This window comes from Crocodylus siamensis, chromosome 2 (genome assembly GCF_052110815.1).
Source record: "Crocodylus siamensis isolate JL-2025a chromosome 2, ASM5211081v1, whole genome shotgun sequence".
NCBI classification, from domain to species: Eukaryota; Metazoa; Chordata; order Crocodylia; family Crocodylidae; genus Crocodylus; species Crocodylus siamensis.
Window position 1 is genome coordinate 22,250,495 of NC_143396.1, and position 7,117 is coordinate 22,257,611.

The window sequence follows — 7,117 nt, forward strand, 5'->3', positions numbered from 1 at the left end:
AATTCTAAGCCTTTAGGCATGACTATCTTGCCCGATTCACTGAGGAGTAAAACCTGTGACTCCTGGACCTAAAGGCATGAATTACCAAAGCTGTATAGCCCAGATTGTACCAAGTACCTGGACCCTTCAGAGCAAGCACAGAAAGACCATTCCATTAAACTACTGTTTTGCGCAAAATGGAAAATGTGAATATGACTGTATAAATGTGAATATATAACTATATTCAGAGTCTGCAGCAAGTTAGATCAAATGAGGCTCGATGAGGGAAAACAACAGGAATAATTAAACAAAAGCAAAGATAAGGTATGATGTGAGAGAAAGGCAAAATCCTTCAAGTAACAATGGGAAAACTATTGATTGGGGAGTAACATTGGCCTGGCTCTAATAATTCTGGAAAAGATTATTCTTCTCAGTGCAAACAAGGATCAAAGGGGGTGTGCTAACCTTTGACTTACAGAAGAACAGAAGGTGAGTGGATTGTCAGTAGCAGCACACAGCGCAAAACATGACACGCGTGTACTGAAAAAGACAGGACCTGCAGTAAACAGTCTGTCTCTTCAACCCTGATGATGAAAGTAACTCAACTGAAGCCATTTCCTCACAAACACTTGCAAAGAAAATTTTAGAGGAAATACACATATTTATTTTTATTGTGCTCACCCTTTATTTTGTGTGAATACATAATACAAAGAAGTGAAAAAAGCTGAAGAAGAAAAACAGTCGCAGGTTTCTAGAAGAAAGGGCTTGCAGATAGAAAATAGAGTCGGGCCAGTTCGGTAAACAGGAGAACTGGAATCCTGAGAGCTGGTATAAGACCATCAATGTCATTTTTTTCATTCTAATCAGTTGACAAAATGAAGACACTGGAGTTCCTTTTCAGGTTCAATGTTATTTACTATCTACTACGACTTTGTAATGAACCCAGGCATCTAATTTGCTTGTTCTTAACATTACTGCAGTGCACTTCTTGAGCTCATCACAATGATTCTGAAGTTGTCTTCAGCTGCTGCCTGCCTGCCTGTAAGAGAAAGGGGGTGAAATCCTGACCCCAATGAAACCAGTTCTCATTGACTTTAATGAAACCATGATTTCACCCTTAGGATATTTTCAGCTTCCTTTTATCAGTCCTGCTGTCTGGTTCACCAATTAGAGGAATAGCTTGGTAGCTTGGAGAACTGCACAACCAGCCCTTCAAGGAGGGACTGAAACAGGCACTAGGTCTATCTTCTCCAATCAATCTTTTCAAAAGAAAATGGTAGTCCACACTACATGACCTGTGGACCTAATATATTAGATTTGTGTTAGGCATATTCTGAGAATGCCCCTAGGGTCAAACAAAGAGGACTTTGGTGAAAGAATGCTCTGTTTTTGGATTCCAAATAAGCTGAGGCATGAGCTAGGATCTAAGTTAATTCAAGGAAGTGGGCAGTTCTATAAATTTGAAAAGGGAGGTGCAGATGATGAGGTGCATCATCACATATGAAGCAACACATCTTTTTCTCCAGTTAAAAATCAACTGACAGGTTTATCCATGTGCTAGGGGCCTAGGGCTCCACTGAAGGAAAAACAAATATATGTAACTTCATTGGAAACAATCTTCAGGGTTGTGGAATAGGTGCTTCGTTACCAGAAATGGCTAACAGAGCAGAATTGCAGAGCAAAGGATAACTTGATTGGTGCAATATCAAAACCACTAAAAAGGAGAGAGGGTTGTTAACACTGGTGGAATGACGAGTTTAGAAGGGATCAAGTAGATTATAATGAGCTATGTAGTCAATTGACTCTCGCACTGCAGGATGAGAAATGCTACTGTCCCTGCCAGGTAGTTGGTTTTAAACTTTGGGTGGACCAGGAATCAATGGGCACCAGTACACTCTTCCCTGGATCTGCCTCTCTTAGGGGATCTAGATGCAACAATGCTGATCACTGTACTGCAGAAAACATAGGTACATGTGCCAACAGACAGAAGTCAAAAAGAGATATCTAAGCACATCAGGGTTGGGATTCGCAGCAAACAGTATGTATGCAAGGAGATATGGGCCAGCCAATATGAAGAGAGGAGCTCTTCTGGAATTAGACAGCATTTATTAATGTCCCTGAAGTATCAGTGAGTGCAATGCAGGTAGGCTAGGATTCAGTGCCATAAGCCACAGCATACCACTATCAAGGGCAGATCCAGGATTTTGTGAAGGAGGTGCAAGAGCAGCACCAGTGCTGCCAGGCTGGTTGTAACCCCACTCCCTGCTCCTCCCCCCCTATTCCCAGGAGCATGGGCAACTGGTGCCACCTTAGTCAGGGGGGCATGTGCCACCCCAGAGACCAGTCACGTGCCCCCAACCAACCCTCCAGCAACCAGTCCCCCCACGGCCAATCTCGCTGACTGGGGGAGTCCCCTCACAGCCGAACCCACCGACTGGGGACGGGTCCCCCCAATGGCGATCATGAGGTGGCCAATCACTGTGGCTGCTTCCAGATCCCTTCCTTGGCCGGAGCTTGCAGGGGGTGCAACAGCGCTCCTGCCTGCCCCCCCACCCATTGCCTAAACAGTGTGTGCAGCCAATCAGGGGGTGCACTGGCACTCTCAGGGGGTGCCCAGGAGAGCAGACTGCACTGCAGGAGCAGAAGCAGGAATTTTTATTTAAGTCCTCAAATAGGTAAGAATCCCATCTCCTTATCTTGGTACCTCCTCCCTTCCCTCCATCAAGCCTGCTCTAGAGCTGCTCCTGCTCTTCTCCAGAAAGACTCAGTAGGGGCAGCACACAGGTTCCTCCTCCCCACCTCATCACTCTGGGTTTTCCCTGCCAACCCACAACCAAACATGAGGTGGGCAAAACAGCCCACTGCTACTGATGCTGCTGTCACCTGCAGCTGCTCTGGAGCCCCCACTGCTCTCCCGAACCAAAACCCTTCTAATCCTATTTCACATAGGAGAAGGGCTCTAGAGCTACTGCAACTGGGCTCAGCAGGAGACAGCAGAGGCAGTGGGCAAGTTCAGCTGCCCCATGTTTCATGCTGCATTAGCAGGGAACACCTGGACAGATCAGGCAGAGAGGAGGAAGCTGCCTGCAGCCACCAACTGGAGCAGGACAGGAGTACTTTGAGACCACTCCCCCATAAACCAGGTACAGTGGGGGCAGAGGCAGTGACAGTGATGAATAAGAGGTAGGAGTGAATAAGAGGTGAGGGAACTTGCTGGTGAGGACAGAGGGGAAGAGAGGGGTGCAAATGGCAGGCGGTAGGAGTGGAGAGAGATGGAATTCTTATTTGATTTGAGGACTTTAAAAAAGTACCTGCTGCAGTTCCCACAGTGCCAAAAGGGAGGGGGCCGCCATGCCACTCTAGTCTCTCTGAATCCACTCTGGACACTGCTCGTTCCAAGCTGAACTGGGCAGACGCTTTTGTATCCTGGTTATCATTGATTGAGGTCTTAATGTCTGTGCCAGTGACAACTAAGCTGAGCTCCACATCTAAGTTTACAAAGCCAGTGACCAACTTTTTTCTTAGTTTATTGTTTCACATTCCATTTCCTACAAGATTCTCATGTCTTTTTCCTTTTCCATTCATCATTTATTTTTTCATAGATTTGGTGTTCCTTATGGAAAATCATGGCTATATGAGAATTTGCTCTTACAAAAGCCAGTATCACTATACACTGTATTTACTTGATTCCAAGATGAGGTTCCTCCCTCCCCCCTCATCTAATATTGGGAAAACAAAGCTTTATCTTAGAACTAAATATTAAATAAAAATGAAACTCCTGCAATCAGAAGAATCTGCTTGGTTAAACATGGGACCCAGCACAGTGGCAAGCATCAGAAGCACTCAGACAAGCAGGAGCAGGGGGCAAGGGGCTAAGGTCAGGCTGCCTACTTCCCTACCACTTGCCATCTCTACTGCTTGCTCCTTTGCACTGCTTTCCCTGATGCTTGCATCCATGCCACTACTTTCCCTACCACAAAGGTGAGGGGGAAGAATTTTAAATGACTATCCAATAGTTAAATTACATATAAATAAATGATTATAATTTAAATGATTTAAATTATTATAATCTATAATTTTCCATGTATAGAATCTATTTGGGGTGTCATCTTAAATTCAAGTCCTCTTGGATTTGAGTAAATGTGTTATATATTTATAAAGAAATCAATTTATAAACAAACTGATTTGCTTACGGGCAAACCATGCCTTTGTGTAAGATGTGGACATTTCATTGCTAATGAGAGCTCTGGCATTTCTGTGTACCTTGTTCCATTCAAATGCAGCTTCAAATTATTCTGAAATATTCAGTGTCTATTTGTAACCTTGAATACAATATCTTCAGACACTTCCCACACATTGTGAACTTGCAGAAACAATTGATATAGTTACAGACTGCTCAAGCAAATGCCCACATTATAAACATGGGGACATATTTATTTTGATTATCCTTACAAATCCAATTGCAAACAGTCACATCTAGGCAGAAGCAACAGAATCCCATATTTTCCGAGTCAAACTTGCATTTAGCAAAAAAGCCCAAAAAACTGCCTGGTCTGATGTGAAATTATTGCACAGACTGTCTGTCAGAGGCTACATGAGTACTTACACGAGACCACATGAGTTAAGTGCTAAGAAGCCAATCAAATTACAGGAGACATGGAATTTGTGAATCATAACATGACATGACCCAATATGTGTGCTCCAAGTATACCATGTTTAAAAAACCAGACCAATTGGATGCTTCATGCTGGCTCCTGCTTACTTATTGGATTCCACCTTGTATTAGGTTCAAACATGACAAACAAAATGGTGAAAATTCTGAGTCTATGCAATATCCATTCATCCTATTGTAAGAACCAATCTTGCTTAACGGCAAGCTAAAGCACACAATTCTTAATGCACATAGACATTTAAGCAGCACAAGGATGAAAAGAGTGCATAAAGTATAGCTAAAGAAAAAATACAACTAAAAATGCAACTAATATTCATAAAACGCCAATTTTGTTGACTATCACTTCAGTTGCCTAGTTGCTCAGTCCCATAAAGACTGAAATGTTTCTGGTCACGTATAGAAGTGGAAGTTTAGGTACCTGGCTCATAGTTCTGCTGTGCCTCAGTTCTCAGCAGGAAAATGGGGATATAATACTTACCTAATTCTCAGAGCAGAGCAGGAAAAATCCATTATAGATTGTGAATTACTCCAATACTGCAGTGTAGGGTTGGAAAAGATAGGTAAGATCAGTAGAACAGTTTTTTTTTAAAATCAGCAATGAATAAATCACTTTTCTTGATTAATCTGAATGTTGGATTTAAAGATGAATGCCAATCTGAATTGCACAAATGAAAGGGGAGATTTGCATTAGTTTATAGTACAAAAGTCATCTATAACCAATTAATATTTTTCTCTGCCACAGTGCAGGTACAATCTTGGAAGCAAGTGGTCTAAAAACATTTTGAGAACACTATCAAGAAATACCAGGCCATTTAGCAATGGTCTCTGAGAGTACTCAGTGTAGTTCATGGCATAACTATTTATTGGAATTCAACTAAACATCCTGAAAATGAGCTGAAGTGTATGGCAGCTGCAAAGAAAGAAAACAGAATGACTGGATATATAAAGAGGGGAATTATAAAGTGATGCAAAGGTGGTAATGAGTCTGCAGTATCAGGTCCTTGTCAGGACTCATTTGGAACGTTGTGGGAGTAGTACTCTTCAAGGCCTTAAAAAGGGTTTTCAAATGTTTGAAAATGCACCTAGAGGAATGACGCAAAGCTTATTTGGGATATGAAAGGGGATGACTTCCTAGACAATGTCTCCCTAAGCAAACACATTTGGCCTAGAAAAAGAAAGCAGGCTTCTTTGGAGCCTTATTTAGCATTTAAAAATACCTAACACCATATCCTAATAAGTGGTCATTGACCAAGGCACCAGCCCCAGATGTCCACTTGGAGGAGGCACAGAAATGATAGTTCGCACTGCAGCTGCTTCGGTTACTGCAGCTACCACAGACACCACAGCTGACCCAGCCCCTGTCACCATCCTCCCACTACCACTTCTTATCATGAGACCCCAGGTGCTATGCCTCTAACCTGATGTAATGCCCCAAAGACCTGAAAAAGAATAAGTTCAAATGATGACAAAGGGAAAATCAGGGGAATGAACTAGGGAAAGACTAAAGGATATTTAGACTGGATATTAAAAAAGGACTTTTATACCTAGAATGTTGCTATTGTACAAAACTGGCTTCCTAGAAGCCTACCTGAGGCCCTTAGTGCTAATGGGTTCCAGTCTTGGCTAAGGATATTCTTAGTTATCAGTAATGTTTCAGAACATACTTGCTTAAAATGTAGGAGACAGGAGTGGACTAAAAAGGCTGATGATTTTCTCTATCGAAATGTGTCTCTGTTTGCTTTTGGACATTTACTATATCACAGCTCCTAAAAAGCTTGTTAAATAAGTAAACACAGGGCACCTGGTTAAAAGACATTACTGTTTTATGACATGCTGTGCTCTCAGTCATAGAAATCACAAGGAAAGTCTCCGCCTCCACACTGCACCATCTGCTTACTGTAGGAAGAGGCACCTACACATTACACGAGCAGGACAGGTCAGAGTGGAACCAACTGTCCTACATGCTGCTACTGCTAGTCTGGGCTGTGCCACAGCCTTAGGTAAAAGGAGGAGCTGCCATAACATAGAGTAGCCTCCTGCCTGCCTAAATAAACCAAGTACCATTTTTGGTCTCCAGCTTTCCCCAGCAAAAGTTCTGTGAGGGTACAAAGAGGGGTTACACAGTCATGTGACTACACAGGCACAGAGGCTCAGCCACAGACTGGAAATATTTACTAGACATTATTTTCCAAGGATACTTTGAATATATTAAAATTCAAAGCTGCTGATTCTTTCAAGTAGCTCTGTCACCCTTGCTCACAGAATTTAAGTTGGCCTTCTAAATGTATGGCAAACAACTGGATGCCAAGTGATGCTTGAAGAATTGTGATTCCAATGTAATAGTCATATAGGAAGCCTGGAACAGAAGGATGCTGAACATATCTGTGAAACTGAAGTTAAAAATCTCTGTGTTAGTCATACTGGGGTGGGATAACTCAGTAATCATTCTGCAATGGTGATTATTCA